Consider the following 27,133-nt stretch of genomic DNA (forward strand, 5'->3'; position numbering starts at 1 on the left):
GGCGAGAAGTAAGTGGGGTACTTGATAAACCACCACCGCCGGCCTGCCCAAGGACATCTTGGTTTGTTTGTAAGGGTTCGCTGAAAACCTTGAGATAAAGATCCAAGGAGGAATAAGCAACGCCTGCAGATTATGGGGGCCATTTGTTCAGGTAGGGGGCGATCAACCTCGGTTCGGGTTGATTCAGAGAACCGACCAGTTGGGTCGGCACGATATGTAATGTGTGAAAAATACGGTAGTCACACAGAGGTTTTATGTGATGAATGGGAGAGAATGACTGTACAAGACAGGGACAAATTCCCAAGAATAGGTAGCTTCAGTCCAGAAGTGTTACAAAATTTAAGGAGGAGGATATGTCTCGTAAAATCAACAAAGAGACGAATTCAACATCATGATTGTTTACAGTTATGGCACCAGGAAGGTGAGATACAGAGAGGTTTGGCTCTGGCGGCAGGATCTGGGGCAGTCAGGAAGTTGATTGCCACAGCTCCTCCTCCACCATACATTGCAGGAGAGAGGTTGATTGCGGAGAGAAACGCACTGGGTTGTAAAACACAAACTCTTAGTAACCCTGTAAATGTTAATGACGTTAACCAAATAACTCATGCAAGTATTAACCCGTGCAAGATGTACCCTGTTTTGAACCTTCCTCAGGAGTGTGATCAAGAAGACGATTCAGCAACAATTTCAGCTCTCTCTCTTGCAGCCACCATAGCAGAGACCACAGTAGGCACAGCGACACCCACGAGATTAGTGAAAGCCCCTAGCGGAGGGATAGGTGAGGTCGTGTCAACGGGTAAGTACGGCACCATGCACTACACTGAAACAATTGTACCACAACAAGCAGTAGAATCTACACAGGAAGAGGCTGTTAGAATTGCTCCTGTAAGGGTAATAGCAGTTCCCAATGGAAAAACAGATGTGTCTGGAGCCACTCCCATAAGGAACATTGCCATGTACACTCCATTTTCCAGAATGGAATTAAGAACAATAGTGTCCGAATTTCCTGACCCCAGGAAGGATTTAGTTGCTAGCCAAAAATACATCAGGGATCTAGGTAACACTGTAGAACCCAACAACAAGGATTGGCAGATACTGCTAAGAGCTTGTTTACCTTCCAATGTTGACGCAACTCAATTTTTAGCTGACTGTGCATTGGATAAAGATGTACCGCTTACAGACGTGTACAACAAGGATAATGTAAAAAGGATAAATTTACAGCTAAAAGAGTATTTCCCAGCCGTTGTTAAATGGAATAAAATATTTTCCATTAAGCAAAAGGAGTCCGAAACGGCAATAGAATATTTTCACCGGGCACTATTAGAAATGGCAAAGTACACGGGTATAGAAGACATAAAGACCAACCCAAACCATCGGGAAGTAGCAGTATCTGTACTGATGGATGGTTTAAAGGAAACATTAAAGACTAGGGTTCAGACCACGCAACCATGCTGGCGAGGTCTGTCAGTGTCCGGCTTGAGAGAGGCTGCTATTGATCACGACAGAAACATCACTAGGCACAGAGAGTCGCAAAGTGATAAGTTGATGTCCGTAAGTATACAGGCGCTGACCACAAGGCAGCCTGCGTATGTACCACCGAATCCTGTGGGTAAGGCAAGTGTAATAACATGTTTTTCTTGTAACAGACCGGGACACTATGCACGAGAATGTAGAGCAAAGAATGTACAAAGATCTTTTCAACCCCCTAGACAACAACACAACACACGACATTGGGAGCAGGGTCCACAGAGGCGGAGTTTTGAGCCACATACAGGGGAAACAAAAAGATATCCCCCGAACAGAGATTGGCATGCCTCTGGTAGTTCCCAGCTAACTCCCTCACAAGTAGTTGCTGCCAATGGGATTCAGGGAGGTCAGCATACCCAATAGGGGTATGGCCATACCTGTAATCTGCAGCCAGTTAAGTTGATTGCCAGTCTTGGAAGCGAACCAGAGATTGCAATCAATGTGGCTGGTAAAACTTTAAACTTTCTTGTAGACACAGGGGCGGCCAAGTCAGTGATAAATTCGACAGTGGGCATGAGAACCACTGGTAGGACAATTCCAGCCATGGGAGTAACAGGAGTAGTCCAGCACTACCCTGTTAGCAAACCAGCCGAGATTACAATAGGGCCTTTGCATACCAAGCATTCCTTTTTGCTGGCTGCATCTGCACCAACTAATCTCCTGGGAAGAGACTTACTATGTAAAATGGGTTGCGTCATTTATTGTACTCCTGAAGGTGTATTCTTGGACATTCCTGAGAATCACGCTCAGGAAGTACGAGACATGCTAGACTCCCCATCAAAATTAATGTCACATTCCATTATGACAAATAGGAATCCATCCCAAGTAGAAGAGATGACATCTCAGATACCAGAGTCGCTTTGGACAAAAGATGGACAGGACACTGGATTAATGGCAAACGTAGCTCCAGTAGTTGTGCAAGTAAAAGATGGTAGGATAGCTCCAAAAATCCCACAGTATCCTCTGAAGCCAGAGGTGGAGCTAGGAGTTTTTCCCGTAATAGAGCGCTTGCTGCAACAGGGCATTCTAGTAAGAACGTCCAGCACCGCAAATAGTCCCATCTTCCCTGTTAAAAAGAGTGGGGGGAGGGGTTACAGGCTGCAGGATCTAAGGGGGATTAACAAAATAGTTGAGAGTCAGTTCCCCGTAGTGCCTAATCCAGCTGTCATCCTAATGCAAATTCCTCCCACTGCCAAATTTTTCACTGTTATTGACCTCTGCTCCGCTTTCTTTTCGGTACCTCTGCACCCTGACAGCCAATATTTGTTTGCATTCACATACAGAGGAGTCCAATACACGTGGACTCGGTTACCCCAAGGTTTCATAGACAGTCCAAGTATATTTTCTCAGGCTTTGCATGATTGTTTACAGTCTTTCCAACCGGAGAGTGGATCAGTGTTGATACAGTACGTGGATGATCTACTACTGTGTTCTGATTCATTGGAAGCATCCCTGAAGGATACGAAACAGCTCCTGTTTCATCTTTCAGACACAGGTCACAAGGTTTCCAAAGACAAATTGCAATTATGCCAAGCTAAGGTAAAATATTTGGGACACTGTCTAACACAAGGACTGAGACACCTGACCGCTGATAGAATCCAAGCCATTAGAGACATGACACTGCCACAAACCCAACAACAGATCAGGACGTTTCTAGGAATGTGTGGGTATTGCCGTAATTGGATCCCAGGGTTTTCCATATTGGCGCTACCTTTGCAGGAAATGGTCTCCTCAAACAAACCTGATCGGATTTCGCATACAGACGAATCCGAAACAGCATTTGAGAGACTCAAACAGTGTCTAACGCAGGCACCAGCACTAGGTATGCCAGACTATGGGAAACCCTTTGAACTATACGGAACAGAAAGTGCTGGGTGCGCAGCAGGTGTACTAACACAAAAACACGGTGATGCCAGCAGGCCAATTGCATACTACAGCGCTCAGCTAGACACGGTAGCGCGATCCCTCCCCACATGCTTGCGTAGCGTTGCGGCGATAGCATTGCTAGTGACAAAAAGCGAAGATGTCGTGCTAGGCCACAACCTCACAATCCATACACCGCATGCGGTATCTGCCTTATTGAATTTTGCCCAAACCAGACACGTCTCATCAGCAAGGTTTACAAGATGGAAATTGGCATTAATGGCCCCAGTAAACATCACCATAAGGAGATGCAGTGCATTAAACCCTGCAACATTTCTCCCAGGTGTGCCTGGTCAGACACAAAGGGTGGAAGATGAGAGTGATGGGGAAGGAGGATTTAATGCAAAGGAAGATACACATGATTGTATGGAATATTTGACCCAAAATTTTACCGCAAGGCCTGACATCAGTGACAATCCACTGGAAGATGCAGAACTCACGTTCTACACGGACGGTAGTTGTCACAGACAGTCAGACTCGGGAGACTTGTGTACTGGATACGCAGTCGTAGATGACCAAGACACCATAGAAGCGGAACCGCTAGGCCCACCTCACTCAGCCCAGGTTGCTGAACTGGTCGCCCTAACCAGAGCATGTGAATTGGCTAAGGGTAAGTCTGCCAATATCTACACCGATTCTAGATACGCGTTCGGGGTAGTACATGATTTCGGAGCGCTATGGCGTCTCAGAAATTTCATGACGGCAGCTGGTACACCGATAGCGCATGCAGCTCACATAAAAAGGCTTCTAACAGCGATACAGGAACCCGATAGAGTGGCTGTTATCAAATGTAAAGCACATACATATAGCCAAGACCCAGTATCCCTTGGTAACAGCCGAGCAGACGAAGCCGCAAAGCTTGCAGCTGCTACCCCCACACAGACAGACACCACACAACTGATGGTATTTAATACCATCAACACACAGAAGTTGTGTGAGATGCAGAATTTGTGTTCCACACAGGAAAGAGCAGTCTGGAAGGCAAAGGGATATGGCCAGGAGTCCTCAGGGCTCTGGACGGATGGACATGGTAAACCAGTGGCCCCCAGAGCATACCTTCCATGTCTGGCTGAAGCAGCTCACGGGCTGACTCATCTAGGCAAGGAGGGGATGTGCAAATTGGTAAGAGCATACTGGTGCGCCCCAGGATTCTCCTCTCATGCGGGTAAAAGAGCAATGTCATGCCTTACCTGTCTGAGAAAGAATATTGGAAAAGCAATACCTACAGAACCATCCCATATCCCACCTGCCGGCGGCCCTTTCCAGGTAATACAAATTGACTTCATTCAATTACCCCCATGTAGAAATTTGAAATATGTACTTGTCTGTATGGATGTTTTCTCGAATTGGGTCGAAGTTTTTCCAGCAGCTACAAATACCGCTATGTTTACAGCTAAGAAAATTGTGCAGGAATTTGTATGTAGATATGGTATCCCTAGAATCATTGAAAGTGATAGGGGTACCCATTTTACCGGTGATGTCTTTCAAGGAATGTGTAAATTGATGGGAATTGATAGCAAGCTGCACACTCCGTACCGTCCACAGGCGAGTGCGAAGGTCGAAAGAGTGAACAGCACTATTAAAAATAAATTGAGTAAAGTAATGGCAGAGACAGGATTGACGTGGCCAGAAGCTTTACCCATTGTTTTGTATAGCATCAGAACCACTCCCAGGTCCCCTCTTAACCTGTCCCCTTTTGAAATTCTGTTTGGTCGACAACCGCATGTCATGATTAACCCTCAGGATGATTTGAAATGTAACAATGAAGTAACTGTAAAATACTTGATTAACATGAGTAAACAGTTGAGGAATCAAAATGATAATCTGAAGTTGGTGATTCCTGATTTACCAGATAGTAATTGTCATGACATTGAACCTGGGGATTATGTAATGATACGAAATTTTCTACGCTCAGGTTGTCTTATTGATAGATGGGAAGGACCATACCAGGTCTTATTGACTAGCACCACAGCATTGAAGGTTGCTGAGAGAGAGACTTGGGTCCATTCATCCCACTGCAAAAAGGTTGCCGATCCAGAGAAGTCCCGTGATAAGGAACAGACGGTAGAGGTTGTATCACTGGAGTGTCTGTTCCAGGAGGACTGAGGCGGCACCTGAGCCTTGAAGACCGAAAGCAGTTGTCGACTCCCTTCTCCCTTTTATTGTTTTTCTCCACTTCCCAGCCCCTCTCCCTTAAGATTTCTTTTTCCCCCTTCTCATTCTTCTCTATTTTTTCCTCAAAGATGGACTTGCCCCAAGAGACTGTGATCCGGATTTTGATGTTAACCATGATGTTGACCAGAGCAGTCTGTTCCGGCGAGAGTACCATAGAGGTCGAGAGAGGTTCTGGAATGGGTTCCGATTATGATGATGGAGGCGTAGTTTTCCAAGATCAACCAAACCAACAAGCAAAGGCGAGTATCAGAAAACGATCCGATAGAAGAAATTGTGATGGATTGTTAGCTGAAGAAAATTGTATCTGTAGGCTCTGTGATAATCTGGTTGAAGATGGATGCATAAAGAAATGCCAATCTAGTTTTAATATCCATATGGACCGGCATCCATTGAGTGACTATCACTCTCTAGTGGGTAACGTGTTAAACCAAACAGATTGTTGGGTATGCTCTCAAGTACCTCAGGGTCACAGTAAATCAGGGCTAGTACCATTTCCTTTAACGTTAGGGGAGGTACTTGAGCTAAGTGGTGGGAGACCGGTGGACCGGAGGTTTAACATCTCCAGCCCTCCTAGTTTGAAGCTCCACCAATACCATGTGGATAGGTCCCTCTTATGTTTTAACATCTCCAATCCCAGAAAACCGGGAAATTGGGAAGTGTCATGGAGCAACCTTACCATGACCTTTTCACACAGAGCAGATAGAATGCCTACAGATACAGAGCTCGTACGCCACATAGCCAGTAGAGGAAAATCTTTCCGGTATCGATATACCTTAGGAAATAGGATTACTAGAGTTGGAGAGGTATCACCAGGATACTGTGCACATATCATACAAACCAATACGTGCATTAAGCAGATGGAAGAATTAGGGTCAGGAGATTTCACCTGGAAGGTTTGTAACATGATCATGTCCTTCTCCGTCCCTTATGTTCTCCCCGATGACGCATATTTCATATGTGGGAGAAAGGCGTACAAGTGGCTTGCCCCAAACTCTGAAGGATTGTGTTATATTGGAAAAGTATTGCCTGAAGTGATGACTGTAACACATGACAAAATGAAGGACATACACCGTGGTGCCCAAGCTCCTTATACTCACACTCATTACGAGCACCGAGTTAAAAGACAACTGTCAGAAAGGTTAGAGCATCCGGCCTCTGATCTTATCCATGAATCCACCGGGATTCAGGTTCTGGTAGCGTTAGATTTCACTCGTACCGCTCGAGGAGTGATGAATTATAGATACATTTCCGCACTCGCCAATTTGTTAGATAATATCACTGAAATGTATGATGACACGTTTAGATACACTGGAAGAGAACTTCAAGCTTACAAAACAGAACTAGTTCAGCATAGGATGGTTCTTAATTATCTTACAGCAGTAACAGGCGGATATTGTGTTACATTGGCAACACAGTACGGCATAAAGTGTTGCACGTATATCACAAATAGCACCGAGGACCCGGTAGAGGTCATAGACCAAAAGATGGACAATATTCTCCAATTGAAGTGGGAATTTCGTCGAAAACACAATCTCACCCTTGCTGCTGTAGGTAATGAGCTGACTGGTTGGGTGTCATGGTTGAACCCGCGAAATTGGTTCTCCGGTTTGGGAGACTGGGCTCAAGGAGTCATAATGGATGTTGGAAAGTTTCTACTATGTATCTTGGGTGTCGTTATATCGATTGGATTGATATTTAGATGCGGGCAGGCTTTAATGAGGTGCAAACAAAGTACAAGAGTGATGAGCTTGAGGAGCGAGGAAACCGTAATTAACCTGGATTTGATTTATGACCCAATGATAGAAACCAGAATGTGATGAAAATGCGATTATACGGTCCGTTTCTTTCACCTGTTTTTCTGCTTTTCTCCAAGATACAAAGACCCCCTTGGACGAGGAAGTTGACGAGACGCTATACAGACAACAGACAAGCACCAAAGAAGAAGATTTGACAACTTTAAATATGGACACTTGATGAACTTTGCCATGGATCCCCAGTTTCCCTAGTACTTTTAAACTCACGCTAGCCCAACATTTTTTGTAAATCTGATGGCTCAGACAAAGCTATTTGCTCATGCCCAAGGAGCAATACAGCGCAAAGAAGACGACTCTCAACAGATACCGAACACAACTTCGACGACAGATGTACATTTCCCTGACATAGAATATCATTGCATTTTCCATAAGTGTTCTTTATCTTCATCTCTACAACCCTCAGGTAATGACACACATAGACGATAGGGAATACAGGCACAGATATCAGCAACCACATACCTCCCCATTCATGTATCATCAACTAAAATGTGCTCCCCATTTTGTTCAAAATCCGAAAAGAGCTCGGTAAAGTTTGACAGCCCATCCACAGACCTGTACCACAGGATAAGAAGGAATTCAAATGTATACTTCGCAATACCTCGAAGCTTGATTTACAACACGTACGGCGCGATGATACATGACCCTCCAAACATGGACTCATACACACATGCTTCTACTTTCTCACTAGGTCATACCCTCTTCACACCTTCTCCTCTCTCCTCCCTTACCCAACCATGGAAATCAATTAACCCCTGACTTGCATTTTTCTCCTTAAATGTTTTGTGGCAGTTATTATTGACTGCCAAAGGGTGGACTGTCAAAGTCAGAAAAATGTCTCAATGCACGTTGCCATATTTGCACCGCACACTGGTCCGCGCTGCGCGTGCGTACGCTCTCCCGTGGAGGCGCATACCCGCAATAGCGTGCACTCGCAGGCGCGGTATGCGTATTTACGGTAGAGTTTATGTAGTCGTAGCGTGCGACTCATTCGTTACAAATGTTCACAATTAATGTAGTTTATAGATCATGGTCCCTTTGATAGATTCTGAAAGTTTGGTTAAAATACAATGTCCCAGAGCTGAGGAATCCCTCTTTATATCGTACGAAGGGTCTAACAGGAATCATACAGCAGTGTTTGGTACCCATCGGAAGAGTATTTAATTAGCAATATTCCGGTGTTGGTTTGGAGCGTATTAATCGCTCGTGCGAATAGTTATGGACATAAGAAGTTTATGTCCATTTCTATTATTTACACATACTCAGGTATGCGGCGGGAAACCCAGTTTCCCACCCACCTGAGCTGTTGGAAATCGTCACAGCCCACCTGTATGAATCACCCTATGACCTTTTGTTATGATGCAGGGCCGAATTCCTTCGGCCAATGGACAATGGGATTGTAGGACCAGGAGATTGCATTGTGTGTGGGGCATAAATAGGCAGGCCGACCACATCCAGCTCTCACTCTTCAACGGTTCTCATTGCTGAGAATCGGGTGCTGGATGTCCAGGCGCATGCGATCGTTTCCCCTTGTGCGTAAGTTTCTCTCCGTAATCATTGTCTTTCTGTGAGCCAATTTCTCTCTATCTCTCTCTCTCTCTCTCTCTCTCTCTCTCCCTCTCTCTCCTCTTTTCTCTTATATCTCCCCTAGACTAGTATTGTATTGTATTAGATAGTATTGTTTAGTTCTGTGGTTAGGAAGTCTCTGTTATATTGTAGTGTATCATTTGTACTGTTATCCCCTTTTTACAAGTATACCAGATATAATACAGTTAATAGGCTTTGGAACCTAAACCAGTATCTGTGTATTTTCTATAGTGTTAAGTGTTCACTTGAGCGTCGGTGACGCTCAAGCAGCTTTGTAGTTAGTCAGGTTACACAAGGTTGCACTTACACCCTGTACTCACATTAAGGTATTCTTTGTATTTCTTTGGTATAAGGTTTAAACATTAAGGTATAGCGTTGTGAGCGTCTGCGCCGCTGGTGATCTCCTCGTGGTCTCGAGCGTCCGCTACGCCATAGCGAATCATTACTCTAGTCATAGCCAATAACGTGTCCTGTGATCCCTGGGCCGTGAGCGAACGTGACGCTTGAGCGTCTCGCCTACGGCTGAGCGATCGTTACGCAACTAGCGTACCATTACGGTACTTCTTAAGTAAACAGCGTACAGTGTTCTTAGCTTCATAAAGGGTTGTTTATACGACAAAGGAATTTAGCATTGTCAGTGTGTATGTACGGAGGTAGTGTATGGATGTATGTATGAAGGTAGTGTATGGCTGTATATATGTGTGTATGTATGAATGTATATGTGTATGGAGGCAGTGTATGGATGTATATACAGTACGTACGTACGTACGTACGTACGTACGGTGCAGTGTGTGTATGAATGTATATATGTATGTACGTATGGAGGCTGTGTATCGCTGTATTGTATATATGTGTGTATGTATGGAGGTAGTGTATGGATGTATGAAGGTAGTGTATGGCTGTATATATGTGTGTATGTATGAATGTATATGTGTATGGAGGCAGTGTATGGATGTATTGTATATATGTAAGGAGGCAGTGTATGGATGTATATATGTGTGTGTATGTATGGAGGCAGTGTATAGATGTACTGTATATATGTATGGAGGCAGTGTATGGATGTAGTGTATATATGTATGGAGGCAGTGTATGGACGTATTGTATATATGTAAGGAGGCAGTGTATGGATGTACTGTATATGTGTATGGAGGCAGTGTATGGATGTATATATGTGTGTGTGTGTGTGTGTGTGTGTGTGTGTGTGTGTGTGTGTGTGTGTGTGTGTGTGTGTGTGTGTGTGTATGTATGGAGGCAGTGTTTGGATGTATGTATGTATGTATGGAGGCTGTGTATGGATGTATAGAGACAGTGTATGTTTATATATGTATGGAGGCAGTGTATGGATGTCCCCCCCCCCCTCCCCCCGGCGGCCATCTGACAGACGGGATCCCTGCTTCAGTATGGTGACCGGTGGTCTCCCAACCGCCGGTCACCCGATATCAACCCTGTGTGTATGTATGGAGGCAGTGTATGTATGTATGTATGTATGTATGTATGAGAGGAAGTGTATGTATTAGAGAGGCAGTGTATGTATGTATGTATGTATGAATGAGAGAGGCAGTGTATGTATATATGTATGAGGGAGGCAGTGTATGTATGAGAGAGGCAGTGTATGTATGTATGAATGTATATATGAGAGAGGCAGTGTATGTATGTATGTATGTATGAGAGAGGCAGTGTGTGTATGTATGTATGTATGTATGTATGTATGTATGAGGGAGGCATTGTATGTATGTATGTATGTATGTATGTATGAGAGAGGCAGTGTATGTATGAGAGAGGCAGTGTATGTATGTATGTATGTATGTATGTATGTATGAGAGAGGTAGTGTATGTATGAGGGAGGCAGTGTATGTATGAGAGAGGCAGTGTATGTATGTATGAATGTATATATGAGAGAGTCAGTGTATGTATGTATGTATGAGAGGCAGTGTATGTATGTATGTATTAGAGAGGCTATCTATGTATGTATGTATATATGTATGTATGAGAGAGGCAGTGTATGTATATATGTATGAGAGAGGCAGTGTGTGTATGAATGTATATATGAGAGAGGCAGTGTATGTATGTATGTATGTATGTATGATGGAGGCAGTGTATGTATGTATGAGAGACAGTGTATGTATGAGAGGCAGTGTATGTATGTATGTATGTATGTATGTATGTATGTATGAGAGAGGCAGTGTATGTATGAGAGAGGCAGTGTATGTATGTATGTATGTATGTATGAGAGAGGCAGTGTATGTATGAGAGAGTCAGTGTATGTATGTATGTATGTATGTATGTATGAGAGAGGCAGTGAATATGTATGTATGAGAGAGGCAGTGTATGTATGAGAGAGGCAGTGTATGTATGTATGGATGTATGGATGTATGTATGTATGTATGAGAGAGGCAGTGTATGTATGAGAGAGTCAGTGAATATGTATGTATGAGAGAGGCAGTGTATGTATGAGAGAGTCAGTGAATATGTATATATGTATGAGAGAGGCAGTGTATGTATGAGAGAGTCAGTGAATATTTATTTATGTATGAGAGAGGCAGTGTATGTATGTATGTATGTATGTATGAGAGAGGCAGTGTATGTATGAGAGAGGCAGTGAATATGTATGTATATATGTATAAGAGACAGAATAAAATAGAAAGAGAGATGTGTGTGTGGCAGAAATAAAGGGAGATAATATATATGTAAAAGAGAGCGAGAATGAGAAAGACAGAGAAAAAGTAGAGAGTTGTGAAGGAATGAGAGAGTATAAATGTATATATGAGAGAGGCAGTGTATGGAAATGTATGTATGTATGTATGTATGAGAGAGGCAGTGTATGTATGTATGTATGTATGTATGTATGAGTGAGGCAGTGTATGTATGTATGTATGTATGTATGTATGTATGTATGTGAGATGAATGAAATAGAAAGAGATAGGCAGCTGGGTAGGGAGCCAGGATCAGGGAAGGTGGTGCCACTGAGTGTAGCTATGAAATAATTAATGATATCTTTGAGAGATAATGCAGTCAGACGGCTGGGAAATGTATAAGATGCCACCTATGAACTTTTACCTTAGTGACTGGGAAAGTGAGTAACTGATGACGTTGGGGGACAGTAGGCAGACAATTTGCCTAGGGTGCCAAGAAACCTTGCACCGGCCCTGGGTGTGTGTGCATTCACAGGTCTCAATCCCAGAGATCACTCACAACCTCCTCTGCAGCCATTATCAAGTGGTCAGATGTGATTTGGGATGGAAAACCAGCCCAGGGAATTTCTAAAGCAGCCCTAATTGAGGGGTGTAGTCTGTGTAGGGGGTGGGTTTGATGGCATATTGGCCACCTAGATGGGTCTGATGGTATATAAGGGACATCTAGATGGGCCTGATGGTATATAAAGGACATCTGGATGGGTCTGATGGCATATAAGATCAAACATGTTAAAAAGGGACGTAGGTGGAGGCGATATCAAGTAAAGATGTCTGTCTTTGGCACGAGTGACAGAAACATAGGCTTTCCTGCAATGTGCCCAGCAAATGGTTAATTTAAATGTTTGGCTGCTTAGATGGTAATTAAGCTTTAAAGTGTAAATAATTATGTTTAAAAAGTTATGCTTTAAATATTTTCCGCTCTAGGAGTGATTGTGCTTTAAAACGTAAGTGCTTCAGTTGACCTGTGCAGAGAACTTTATTTCAATGTGTTATTTTTATTCTGACTGATTTATGCGAATGCGATACTAAGGCCAAGATTTATCAAGCCACGGTGAGTGATAAATTGCATGGTGATAAAGTACCAACCAACCAGCTCCTAACTGCTAGGTTACTGGCTGTGTTTGAAAAATGACAGTTAGGAGCTGATTGGTTGGCAGTTTATCACTCTCCAAGGATTGATAAATCTGGGCCTAATTGCTCTGACAAAAAAAGAGATGTTACTTATTTAAAAAGTGATTTATATAGTACACTTATTGTACTGATAATGTCGGTATTATCTTAGACCGCAAAGCTATACCCCTGAGTAAACTATTACCGTTGAGCCGCTATGGCCGCTAGACTACATGCACGTGCTACGCACTTTGCACGCTATTTGCGTACAGAGTCCTGCACGTGGTACGTGCTTGACGTACACACGCCGCGCTGAGTGTACGGAGTACGCTCAGCGTGCGCACACACAATGGATAACCTTTAAACCTTGTTAATGATATAATGTAATGATATGCTTACACTTTAAACCTTTTAACAGCAAAGTACTGCAATGATGTAATACCTTTAAACCTTAAGTAGCGCTGGCGATACAAAGTACCCGCAGTGCGTACACCTTATCAATGCTTATACACCTTATACAGATAAATCTACTTTAGAAGCCCATGCAGGAAAGTGAAAACACAACACTGATTTGTAGTTGCAACCATAGGGTTCTAAGGCCTCAGAGGATTAATTCCAAAAGGTAAAAACAATACAAATCATACACTACAGGCTAACAAGTAAATCTAAACAGAATAATGGCTACAGAGAATGTACATAAGTGAGAATGTTCGCAAGCGCAACCCGGCTCGGTCCTCCGCTGGTCATACAGATAGCGTTTAGAGTCTTCTGACCGGCCAGGCAACAATGGTCTTTTTATACACAACAGGCATACACAATACAATGGTCACTGTAATCTCATTGTCCATTGGACACAGGGATGTGTCTCTACATTACAGAAAAGGTCATAGGTGGATTTGAAAAGGTAGGCGATGTCTTTCCCCAACTGCTCTTGTGGGTGGTATCCTCTGGATTCCCGCCGCATACATAATATACTGTAAATACAGTTAATGTTCATATTCTACTTTTGTACATAACTATACGCAGGAACAAGCGATCTTTCTCTAACTAACACCGGAATGTTACCCTCAAAATACCCTACAGCTGGATACTAGACATCACCTTCCAACCTTTATCTGACCCTTCCTATCATGCAAAGGCGAATCCTTCTGTCCAGGAACTGTTTAAACTAATAATACTCGCTGACATGGTCTAGGGGAACTATATCTACAATGTACACTATTTGGGTTAAATATGTAATGTTCTAATAACCCTCTATGCGCCCACAAACTCTACCGTAAATGCGCATACCACGCGCTAAGGTGCATGGCCGTGTAAAGCTCCGTTACGCAAATTGCGGATATGCGCACGCAAGGCAGAGCGAGTGCACACGCAGCGGGCATGTGCATGGGGTTAGTACAAGGCATATGCATTACAATATTTTTCGACTTTAACAGTCCACCCTTTGGCAGTCAATAATAACTGCCACTATCTAAACATTAAACAGAAAAATATACAATACAATATCTATAAAATAATTGGATGGTAAGAGGAGAGGAGTAGGCGGGAAATGTATGACCTAGTGGGATAGTAAAAGCATGTATGTATGAAATCCATGTCTGAGGGGCATGTATCATCGTGCCGTATATGTTCTAGATAAGCTTCGAGGTATTGCGAAGTATACATTAAATCCTTCTTATCCCGTATTAAGGGTCTGTAAGTGGGCCAACAAACACTACCGAGCTCTTTTCGGCTTCTTGTTCCAACAAATGGGGTGCACATTTAGTTGATGATACATGGAGGGGGAACATATGTGAATGCTAATATGTGGATATCACCTGTCGACTATGTGTGATACTACCTGAAGGTTGTAAAGATGAAGATAAGACACGTATCACAAATACATTCACATAACAATTGTGCAATCATTCTTGGGTGTTGGTTGAAATCTTGTCCGGATGGGTGTATCCTTGCTGTGGGTGTTAATCAAAGTCTTTAGAGTGTCCAAAAAAGTCTTTAGAGTGTCCATTAAAGTCTTTTCCGGATGGATGTATCTTTGGTTTAGGTGTTCATCAAAAGTCTTTTCTGGATGGATGTATTTTCGCTGAGGGAAAACAAAGGAGAAACAGGTGAAAGAAACGGACCGTGGAATCACGTCTTATCACAACATTGTCTCTATTGATGGGTCATAAATTAAACCAGTTGTTGTAACAATGCCCCCGCTCCTCAAACTCATCACTTTGGTACTGCGCTTGCGCCGCGTTAAAAATCGAACACATCTAAATATCAAACCAATCATTACGACGACTCCCAGGATACAAAGGAGAAACTTTCCTACACTCACGATAACATTTTGAGCCCATTCTCCTAAACCTGAGAACCAATTGCGTGGGTTCAACCATGAGACCCAGCCGGTCAGTTCATTACTCACAGCAGTAAGGGTAAGGTTGTGTCTCCTTCGGAACTCCCACTTCAATTGCAAGATATCGTCCATCTTTTGATCTATGACCTCGGTTGGGTCATCAGTGCTGTTTGTAATGTATGTGCAGCACTTTACTCCATACCTAGTTGCTAGGGTGTACCCGCCTGTCACCGCTGTGATGTAATTGAGAACCATCCTGTGCTGGATCAGTTCCGTTTTGTAAGCTTGCAACTCCCTCCCAGTATACCTGAAGGTGTCATCATACATCTCGGTGATATTATCTATCAGGTTCGCTAGCGCATGAATATACCTATAATTTATAATTCCTCTGGCCGTACGGGTGATATCTAACGCGAGTAGGAATTGAATCCCGTTGGATTCGTGGATCAAATCAGAGGCTGCATGCTCTGTCCTATCTATAAGGTGTCTCTTAACGATGTGTTCATAGTGAGTGTGAGTGTAAGGAGCTTGAGCATTGCGGTGAACGTCTTTCATCTTATTATGGGTTATGGTCATAACTTCTGGCAACACTCTTCCAATGTAACACAATCCCTCTGAGTTTGGGGCAAGCCACTTATACGCCTTCCTCCCGCATATGAAATATGCATCATCGGGGAGAACATATGGGACAGAATATGACATTACCATATTGCAAACCTTCCAGGTGAAAAATCCTATCCCTAACCCTCTCATCTGTTCAGTACACGTATCAGGCTGTATGATATGTGCACAGTATCCTGGTGATACTTCTCCAACCCGCATGGTCCTACTTCCTAGAGTATACCTGTACCGAAAATACCTTCCAACATCGGCTATTTGGCGTATAAGTTCTGAGTCTACGGGCATTCTGTCGGCTCTGTGTGAAAATGCCATGGTTTGGTTATTCCATGTCACTTCCCAATTTCCCGGCTTTCGGGGATTGGAAATGTTGAAACATAATAAGGACCTATCCACATGATATTGCTGGAGCTTCAAACTTGGGGGCCTAGAAATATTAAATTTCTTGTCCACCGGTCTCCCACCCCTTAATTCAAGTACCTCATCTATTGTTAAGGGATACGGTACTAGTCCTGACTTGCTCTGACCTTGAGGTACTTGTGAGCACACCCAGCATTCTGTTTGGTTTAAAACCTTACCCACTAATGAGTGATAATCACTCAATGGATGACGGTCCATGTTGATATTAAGGCTGGACTGACATCTCTGGATGCACCCGTCCTCAACTATGTTATCACAGTTTCTCAAATACAATTTTCCTCAGCCAATAACCCTTCACAGTGCCTCCTAGTTTCTTGACTACCAGATCGTTTTCTGATACTCGCCTTTGCTCGGTGAATGTGTTGCTCTTGGAATTCTACAAATCCGTCCTTGTCATCAGAACCCATTCCAGATCCTTTCTCGACCTCTCTGGTACTCTCATCGAAACAGACTGCTCTGGTCAACAACAGGGTCAACAGGAAAACCCGGAAAGCAGTCTCTTGGGGTAAGTCCATTTTGCTAAGGGGAGAGAAAAAGGAGCAAGGAAGGGGGAAAGGAGGGTAATGGGAGATGGAGAAAATAATAAAAAGGAAAAAGAAATTTGGTGCGACAACCGCCTCTGATCTTGTAGTTCTCTGTGCTCAGGTGCCGAGACAACAGTCCTGCCTCTCAACCTTCCCGGAACAGGCACTCTAGTGATACGATTTCCTCTACACTCTGCTCTTTGTCACAGGCTTTCTGTGGGTCAGCGACCTTCTTACAGTGGGACGAGTGGACCCAAGTCTCTCTCTCGGCAACCTTCAATGCTGTCGTGCTGGTTAGTAAGACTTGGTACGGTCCTTCCCACTGGTCAATAAGGCAACCTGAGTGTAGAAAATTTCAAATCATTACATAATCCCCAGGTTCAATGTCATGACAATTACTGTCTGGTAGGTCAGGAATCACCAGCTTTAGATTGCTGTTTTGATTCCTCAACTGCTTGCTCATCTTAACCAAGTATTTTAGTTACTTCATTATTGCATTTCAAATCATCCTGGGGGTCAATCATTACATGGGGTTGTCGACCAAAAAGAATCTCAAAGGGTGATAGGTTAAGGGGGGACCTGGGAGTGGTTCTGATGCTGTACAATACAAGTGGCAAAGCTTCTGGCCACAACAATCCAGTTTCAGCCATCACTTTGCTCAACTTGTTCTTAATAGTGCTGTTTACTCTTTCCACTTTCGCACTCGCCTGTGGGCGGTACGGAGTATGCAGCTTACTATTAATTCCCATTAGTTTGCACATAACCTGGAAGACTTCACCTGTAAAATGGGTACCCCTATCACTTTCAATTATCCTAGGGATACCATATCTGCATACAAATTCCTGCACAATTTTCTTTGCAGTAAATGTAGCAGTATTTGTGGCAGCGGGGAACGCTTCTACCCAATTTGAAAACACATCAATACAAACCAACACATACTTTAAATTTCTGCAGGGTGGCAACTGTATGAAATCAATTTGTATTACCTGAAAAGGGCCGTCTGTTGGCGGGATATGGGATGGTTCTGTTGGTATTGACTTTCCAATATTCTTCCTCAAGCAGGTAACTATGCTCTCTTACCCGCATGAGAAGAGAATCCTGGCGCACACCAGTAGGCTCTCACCAGCTTACACATACCCTCTTTGCCCAGATGAGTCAGACCATGTGCCACCTCAGCTAAACTTGGAAGGTATGCTCTGGGGGCTACTGGCTTACTCTGTCCATCTGTCCATAGTCCTGAGGACTCCTGGCCATATCCTTTTGACCTCCAGACTGCCTTTTCCTGTGGAGAACACAAATTTTGCATTTCACTTAATTTTTGTGTGTTGACGGTATTGAATACCATCAGTTGTGTGATATCTGTCTGTATGGGGGTGCTGGCTGCTGATTTAGCAGCTTCGTCTGCCCGGCTGTTACCAAGTGACACTGGGTCTCGACTGTAAGTGTGGGCTTTGCACTTGATAACAGCCACTCTGTCAGGTTCCTGTATCGCTGTTAGAAGTCTTTTTATATGGGATGCATGCGCTACAGGTGTGCCAGCTGCCGTCATGAAATTTCTGAGGCGCCATAGGGCCCCGAAATCATGCACTACTCCAATGGCATACCTAGACTCTGTGTAGATATTGGCTGATTTACCCTTAGCCAATTCACACGCTCTGGTTAGGGCGACCAGCTCAGCAACTTGTGCTGAGTGCGGTGGGCCCAGAGGTTCAGCTTCTATGATACCTTTGTCATCTACGACTGCGTATCCAGTACACAAGTCTCCCGAGTACGTCTGTCTGTGGCAACTACCGTCCGTGTAAAAAATAAAATCTACGCCTTCCAGTGGGTTGTCACTATTGTCGGGTCTTGCAGTGAAAGTTTGGTTCAGATATTCCATACAATCATGCGTGTCAGTGTCTGTACTAAATCCTCCTTCACCATCACTCTCATCCTCCACCCTTTGTGCCTGTCCAGGCATACCCGGGAGGTAAGTTGCAGGATTTAGTGCGCTGCATCTCTTTATGGTTATGTTTACAGGTGCCATTAGTGCTAATTCCCACCTTGTAAACCGTGCTGCTGAGACATGTCTGGTTTGGGCAGAATTCTGTAAGGCTGACACTGCATGAGGTGTATGGATGGTCAGGTTGTGTCCAACACTACATCTTCGCTTTTACTCACTAGCAAAGCCATCGCTTCAACACTTTGCAAGCATGTGGGGAGAGACCGTGCTACGGTGTCCAACTGTGCACTGTAGTAAGCTACCGGCCTGCTGGCATCACCATGTCTCTGGGATAAAACACCTGCCGCACACCCAGCACTCTCCGTACCGTACAATTCAAAGGGTTTCCCATAATCTGGCATACCTAATGCAGGTGCCTGTGATAGGCACTGTTTGAGTCTCTCAAATGCCAGTTCGGACTCATCTGTGTGAGAAATCCGATCTGGTTTGTTTGACGAGACCATCTCTTGCAAAGGTAAAGCCAGTATGGAGAACCCTGGGATCCAGTTTCGGCAGTACCCACACATTCCTAGGAAAGTGTGGATCTGTTGATGGGTTTGTGGCAGAGTCATGTCGCGAATCGCCTGTATTCTATCAGCGGTGAGGTGTCTCAGTCCTTGTGTCAAGCAATGTCCCAAGTATTTCACCTTGGTCTGGCACAACTGTAACTTATCCTTTGAAACCTTGTGTCCCGTATTAGAAAGGTGAAACAGAAGCTGTCTCGTGTCTTTCAAGGACGATTCGAGTGAGTCAGAACACAGCAGTAAGTCATCTACATACTGTATTAATACTGATCCGCTCTCAGGTTGAAAGGATTGTAAACAGTCATGCAAAGCCTGGGAGAAAATGCTTGGGCTGTCAATGAAACCTTGGGGTAAGTGAGTCCAGGTGTACTGTACTCCTCTGTATGTAAATGCAAACAAGTATTGGCTGTCAGGGTGCAGAGGGACCGAAAAGAAAGCAGAACAGAGGTCAATGACAGTGAAAAACTTTGCAGTAGGGGGAATTTGCATGAGGATGACAGCTGGATTTGGCACTATGGGGAATTGGCTCTCAACTATTTTGTTTATCCCCCTTAGATCCTGCACTAGCCTGTAACCCCTCCCCCCACTCTTTTTCACAGGGAAGATGGGACTATTGGCAGTGCTGGACGTCCTAACTAGGATGCCCTGTTGTAGCAAGCGCTCTATGACTGGGTACACTCCTAATTCCACCTCTGGCTTCAGAGGATACTGTGGGATTTTTGGAGCTATCCTACCATCTTTTACTTGCACTACTACAGGAGCTACATTTGCGATCAATCCAGTGTCTTGTCCATCTTTGGTCCAGAGGGATTCCGGTATCTGGGAGATCATTTCCTCTACCTTGGATGGACACTTGTCTATAACAGCAGAGTGTGACATTAACCTTTGTGGGGTGTCTAACATATCCTGCACTTCCTGACCGTGATTCTCGGGTATATCTAAGAAGACACCCTCAGAAGTACAATATATGACACACCTCATCTTACACAATAAATCTCTCCCAAGTAGCTTAGTCAGAGCCGATGCAGCTAGCAAAAAGGAATGCTTGGTTTGCAAAGGCCCTATCGTAATCTCTGCTGGTCTACTTAAAGGGTAGTGTTGCACTACTCCTGTTACCCCCATTGCTGAAATTGTTTTACCCGTGGTCTTCATACCTGCCGTTGAATTTAACACTGACCTGGCCGCCCCTGTATCTAGAAGGAAAGGTAGTGATCTACCAGCTACATCAACTGTAACCTCGGGTTCATTTCCAAGGCTAGCAATCAATTTTACTGGCTGCAAACTACAGGTGTGGCCTAACCCCTATTGTATGTTGTGACCCTCCCGCAGCGCGCTGGCAGCTACAATATGTGAGGGGGGTAGCTGAGAATTTCCAGAGGTCTGCCAGTCCTTCCTAGGTGGGTACCTCCTTGTTTCCCCTGCATGTGGCTCGTAATTCCTCCTATGCGGTCCCTGATCCCAATTACGTGTGTCATACTGTGAGTCAAGTTCTGGTCTAGGGGGTCGATATACCTTATGTGGGTCTTTAAAATTACAGTTCCGTGCGTAATGTCCTTCCCTCTGACATTTATAACATTTTACCACATATGACTTACCATCAGGGGTCTGGGGTTTAGGCTGATGTGGCTTCGTTGTCAGGGCTTTTATACTTACTGTCATCAGCTTATGTGACTCCCTGTGCCTAATGATGTTCCGATCATGCTCAATAGCGGACTCTCTTAATGCAGCCACCGAGATACCTCTCCAGTTAGGTTGAGTGGTTTGTACCCTTGTTCGCAACGTTTCTTTTAAATCGTCCACTAATACGGACACCGCTACCTCTCTATGATGTACATTTTCCTTAATATCCTCGATCCCAGTGTATCTAGCCATTTCCTGTAGTGCTCGATGGAAATATTCAGAAGCCGTTTCACCTTCTTTTTGTCTAATGGAGAAGATTTTATTCCATTTGACAACAGTAGGGAAATATACTCCTAACTGCAGATTGATCTGTTTTACATTCTCCTGATTGTATTCATCAGTGAGAGGTACTTCTGCGTCTAATTAACAATCGGTAATGAATTCTGCAGGGTCAATATTGGAGGTGCCCGTAGCACTGTCCGCCAATCTTTGTTTGTGGGTTCGGTGGCGTTACCTAGTTCTCTAATAAACCTCTGACATGCGGCTAGATCCTTCCTGGGATCGGGAAATTCAGACATAATTGTCCTCAATTCTGTCCGGGACCAGGGACAATGCATAGCAATGTTCCTGACGGGAGTGAGTGTCAGTCTTCCCATTGGGGACTGCGATCACCCTGGCAGGATTTAGTTCAATTACATAATTCTGGGTTGCTTCTACAATGTGAGGTGCAATTGTCTCTGCATAGTGTACTGTACCGTACTTACCTGTGGACACGACCTCACCTGTCCCTCCGCTAGGGGCCTTTGCTACTGCTCTTACTGGTTGGGCCGTGCCAACTTGTGTGTCTTGTATGGTGGCTGCTAGAGAGAGTGCCGATATCGTGCTGGGCTCATCTTCTTGGGCGCAGTCCTGAGGGAAGTTTAAGATGGGATACAACTTGCACGGGTTAGTATTAATACATTTATCAAGTTCACTCTTATCATATATTAGTATGCCATTCTCTGCAGCCACTTTCTCTCCTGTAATGTACGGTGGTGGTGGTGCAGTTGCTATCAGTTTCCTGCTAGGGTTGGAACCAGCTGTTTGAGCTAATCCCCTTTGCATATCACTCTCCTGTTGCCATAAATGTAAACAATCTGTATGTCTAATCCTTTGTTTTCTGGATTTTATTAGACATATCCTTCTCCTTAAATTTTGCAACACCTCTGGACTAAAACTGCCTACCTTAGGGAATGGTTAACAGAGGGAGAAAAAAAGACTCTTTTGTGGGCGCACTCTTATCGTAAATTAACGTATGAGAAAATCAGAAAAAAATTTCTAAAAATTAACTTTTATTAATATAATAACAGTAAAATGTTCAGTGGTCAAAGAGCATCATAGTAATAATCAAGCTTAAAAGCAGTAATTTAGCTGATATTAAATAGTATAGTGCAGTACTACAATATAATCATTTGTAGTACTGCACTATACTATTTAATATCAGCTAAATTACTGCTTTTAAGCTTGATTATTACTATGATGCTCTTTGACCACTGAACATTTTACTGTTATTATATTAATAAAAGTTAATTTTTAGAAGATTTTTATGATTTTCTCATACGTTAATTTACGATAAGAGTGCGCCCACAAAAGAGTCTTTTTTTCTCCCTCTGTTGTCTATAGTTACCATTGACTCAGGGTGCACCACCAAATTAAGAATAAGAAATTAAGGTTTTCTTTATATCAGTTTATTTTGGTTATTACATTTATTCGTGATATTTTCAGACCAGTGCGGTATTCCCTCTTAGACCCTTAGGGAATGGTTCCCTATCTTCCGCAGTCATACGTTCCCATTCATTGCATAAAACCTCTGCGTGTGATCCATATTTCTCACACATTATGTACCTCGCCGACCCTTTGGGCCGCGGAATATCAACCTGAACCCTGGTTGATCATCCCTTACTTGAGCAACTGGCCCCCATTCTTTTGCAGGTATTGCCTTCTCAGCTAATTCCTACAAAATACCAAAATACTCAGTGGTAAGGCAACGGTGAAAGTTCTCAGAGCGCTCTCACCCACTCACGCCCACGTTGGCCAATACACCTAAGCACTGTCGTCAGCACCGGTCGTACCCAACCTAGGGCCCTGTGTAACCTCTATTTACTGAGAGTGTGTGGGAGTGACTTACCCTTCCCAGTAAATATTGGTCGTTGGAGATTTACTGAGTGACCAGCGAAACTCCCTTAAAATAAAAAACTGTTACACAAATCACGTTGCGTGTGCTACAATTAGCGACTATGATCTCGTGATTTTACGCAAATGTCGTAAAGGGTATCACGTAGAACTAAATATTGCACACACTAACGCGCGGTACAATCGCACAGCGTATAAGTAACTGTTACATATCCGCTATACGACCAATGGAATCGTTTTTTAGGCTGCGAAACCTCAGCCGGAGCTTTTCAGAACAGGCCTATATGGGTACTACGCCAACCCCCGGGGCTGCGCTCTCTATACAACTTACCGCTTACCTTTTAGGCCACGGTATTCAGAGCTTCGCTTGACTTTGTCAGCGGTTTTCTGACTTCGCTGACCTCTTGGTCTGCTGTTATACTAATTGCTCCTTTGTACTGTAATCAATGTTAACGTGAGAAAGCCACTCCCACGCCACCAAGTGTCCACTCACCTGATGTGGTCTCCTACGGGATCCCGAATTCCCTGGGTCCACAAAACCTTTATTGTTTGCACACTCACGCTCGTTCACTCATATACACTTTGGTTTTTCTGTACAGAAAATTAACTTTCATTCAGATAAAACAGCCTTCGTCCCAGAGGTGACACAGTAAGAGAAGGTTCTTTTAAACTAAATATTGGAAATTGAACAAATTTGTGCTATTATCGCGTGGCTACCGTCTCGCCTAAACTGAAACAATGCTATTGTGTGATTTGTATTTAGTGGGTGTACCTGTACGCACGTTGCGTAAACACGCCACGTGTATAGGCCTTTACGTTGCGTACGCAGTCTCGAACGTTGTCCGAGACACGTGTACAAAGGCCGTACGTCCGCAGTACTACAAATCCCACACTTCTATAAATGTAAGCGATATTTAACTATAATCACTTACTTAACACACACTCAGTTTTTACTGTATAAACCTTTACAACTAGGCCAGGCTGCGTGTGTGTCTTACACTTACTTCTTTAACTATTAACTCTATATGTTAACTAAATAGCAACAAATTTTCTAGTACAGGTCAAAATAAATATAGTAATCAGTGATTATGGCAATAGTGTGAGCAGATATGCAAAGTACAAAATACAGGTGTATGCGTGTGTTGCGTGCGCATTTGGCGCCAAAACAGAAATTTACAGATTTTAAAAAGAAAAATAGCTTTTGCATTCTTACCTTACAGATCCCTCCAGCATCCCTTCAAACCATGCAGGGCAGACGCTTATCAAATCAGCACTTATTATATCCCCCGACCAAGGGAAGGTTTACAGGGGATACCTCTCCGTCTTTTGCTGATAGATAAAGTCTGCGAAAACTCTGCTAGGCTGCGGGTATGAGAAGGAAACGGACGAGCTCCCAATTGATAATGTCGGTATTATCTTAGACCGCAAAGCTATGCCCCTGAGTACACTATTACCGTTGAGCCGCTATGGCCGCTAGACTACATGCACGTGCTACGCACTTTGCACGCTATTTGCGTACAGAGTCCCGCCCGTGGTACGTGCTTGACGTACACACGCCGCGCTGAGTGTACGGAGTACGCTCAGCGTGCGCACACACAATGGATAACCTTTAAACCTTGTTAATGATATAATGTAATGATATGCTTACACTTTAAACCTTTTAACAGCAAAGTACTGCAAGGATGTAATACCTTTAAACCTTAAGTAGCGCTGGCGATACAAAGTACCCGCAGTGCGTACACCTTATCAATGCTTATACACCTTATACAGATAAATCTACTTTAGAAGCCCATGCAGAAAAGTGAAAACACAACACTGATTTGTAGTTGCAACCACAGGGTTCTAAGGCCTCAGTGGATTAATTCCAAAAGGTAAAAAACAATACAAATCATACACTACAGGCTAACAAGTAAATCTAAACAGAATAATGGCTACAGAGAATGTACATACGTGAGAATGTTCGCAAGCGCAACCCGGCTCGGTCCTCCGCTGGTCATACAGATAGCGTTTAGAGTCTTCTGACTGGCCAGGCAACAATGGTCTTTTTATACACAACAGGCATACACAATACAATGGTCACTGTAATCTCATTGTCCATTGGACACAGGGATGTGTCTTTACATTACAGAAAAGGTCATAGGTGGATTTGAAAAGGTAGGCGATGTCTTTCCCCAACTGCTCTTGTGGGTGGTATCCTCTGGATTCCCGCCACATACATAATATACTGTAAATACAGTTAATGTTTATATTCTACTTTTGTACATAACTATACGCAGGAACAAGCGATCTTTCTCTAACTAACACCGGAATGTTACCCTCAAAATACCCTACAGCTGGATACTAGACATCACCTTCCAACCTTTATCTGACCCTTCCTATCATGCAAAGGCGAATCCTTCTGTCCAGGAACTGTTTAAACTAATAATACTCGCTGACATGGTCTAGGGGAACTATATCTACAATGTACACTATTTGGGTTAAATATGTAATGTTCTAATAACCCTCTATGCGCCCACAAACTCTACCGTAAATGCGCATACCACGCGCTAAGGCGCATGGCCATGTAAAGCTCCGTTACGCAAATTGTGGATATGCGCACGCACTGCAGAGTGAGTGCACGCGCAGCGGGCATGTGCATGGGGTTAGTACAAGGCATATGCATTACAATATTTTTCGACTTTAACAGTACCCACACACTTCCGCCAGAGTTCTACAGAGAATATTTAGCCATTCACATCAGTCCCTGCCCAAGCGGACGCTACAATCCATATTCCCCATCACACGTACTCCCACACACTGGGGTTCATTTTTTTGTCAGAATCCATTTAAGTTACTAATATGCTTTTGAAGTGTGGGAGGACACCATGCAAATACAGATGTAATATACAAACTCCACACAGATAGATCATGTCCATGAAACCGAACTCATGGAAGGGGGTGAGAATGCTGATTTATATACAGGAATGAAAGCTATACCTTAAACACACCTTAAATACACTTTACCATGTAGCCGCTGCGGCCGCTATACTTAATATACACTCTACGTACTTTTTACGCTATTAGCGTAAAGAGTCCCGTACTGCGTACGGACTTTGCGTACAAACGCCGCGCTGATGGTACAAAGTACACACAGCGCGTACACACCCAATGAATACACTTTAAACCTTATACAGCAATGCAATGCGATACTAATACGCTTTAAACCTTAGCAGGGAAAGAAAGACACGACACCAGTCTGTAGTTAAACCACTGGGTTCCGACACCACAGCGTATTATTGCTGAAAGGGGGTTACAATACAAACAATACAATACAACAGAATAATGGCTACATTCAATGGTACATACGTGATTGAATTCGCCGCGCTACCCGGTCCGGTCCTCGGTCATCTAATAGATAACTTTGTGAGTCTTGTGTCTGACCAGGCCTGCAGCAGGCTCTCTTTATACAATTCATCCAAAACTTAACACAATGGACACTGTAATCTCTTTGTCCATTGGACACAGGGATGGTCATTTACAGTACAGGAGAGGTCATAGGTCGGTTTGAATAGGTGGGCGATATCTGTTCCAACTGCTCTTGTGGGTGGTCTCCTCTGGATTCCCGCCGCATACATAATGTACAGTAAATACAGTTTATATCTATATTCTGCTCCTGCACATAACTATCCGCAGAAACATGCGATCTTCCTCAAACCAACACCAGAATGTTACCCTTAAAATACCCTACAGCTGGATACCAAACACCACCTTATAACCTTGTTCTGTCCCCTCCTATCCTGTAAAGGTGAATCCCTTTATTCTGAAACCATTTAAACTGCTGTAACTTGCTGCTGTAGTGCAGGGAGGCTATGTGTAAAATGTGCACTATTTGGATTAAATATGTAATGTGTTTTGATGGCTTTTCCATGCGTTCACAAACTCTACCGTAAATACTCATACCACGCGCTAATACGCAGGTCCGCGCTAATACGCAGATTGCGAATATGCGCACGTACGGCAGAGCAAGTACGCGCACGGAGGCCATCTGTGTGTAGTTTGTACGTAATGTATGTACTGCAATATTTTTCGACTTTTACAGGGGGGGGTGTTGGGGTGTTGGGAAAGTAA

Source organism: Pseudophryne corroboree, chromosome 11, assembly GCF_028390025.1.
Source record: "Pseudophryne corroboree isolate aPseCor3 chromosome 11, aPseCor3.hap2, whole genome shotgun sequence".
In the NCBI taxonomy this organism is placed as follows: domain Eukaryota; kingdom Metazoa; phylum Chordata; class Amphibia; order Anura; family Myobatrachidae; genus Pseudophryne; species Pseudophryne corroboree.